Source organism: Callorhinchus milii, unplaced genomic scaffold (genome assembly GCF_018977255.1).
Source record: "Callorhinchus milii isolate IMCB2004 unplaced genomic scaffold, IMCB_Cmil_1.0 Scaffold7, whole genome shotgun sequence".
In the NCBI taxonomy this organism is placed as follows: Eukaryota; Metazoa; Chordata; class Chondrichthyes; order Chimaeriformes; family Callorhinchidae; genus Callorhinchus; species Callorhinchus milii.
Window position 1 is genome coordinate 27,148,885 of NW_024704748.1, and position 664 is coordinate 27,149,548.

The window sequence follows — 664 nt, forward strand, 5'->3', positions numbered from 1 at the left end:
CCCCAACACCCCAACACCCTCCTCCCCCCTCTCCCCCAACACCCCAACACCCCTCCTCCCCAACCACCCCAACCCTCTCCCCAACCCCTCCCCCAACCCCCTCCCCCTACACCCCAACCCCCTCCCCCAACCCCTCCCCCTACACCCCCCAACCCCCCCCCCAACCCCCAACCCCTACACCCCAACACCCCAACCCCCTCCCCACAACCCCAACCCCCCCCCACAACACCCCCACCCCCCCCCCCCCCCCCCTCCCCCCCCCCCCCCCCCCCCCTGGCTGATGCTCACAGTACGTGGAGGTGCTGCAGGCCGGCGAGGTCTGTCCTGCTGATCCTCGTGATGTTGTTCCCGTTCAGGTCGCTGCGGAGAGACAGAGAGTCAATGCCCCCGTCCCACCCCGAGAGTAACGCTCACCCTGAGCTCAGGGGTCAGAGCCCTCGCAAGAGAGAGACTGGGTTTGGTTCTTGGGCGGAACAAAATGTTGGGCAAGTTTCCTTACTCCACACCCTCTATTTACCAGCAATAAGGAGGAACCCGATTGTTAGTCAATTGATGGATCACTTTCTGGGGGTAACAATCACCTCCGAAAATATAAAAAATAATAAATTGGTCACTCAATCCACGACTGTCTGTGGGACACCGCTGTGTGCAATTCGCTGCCGGG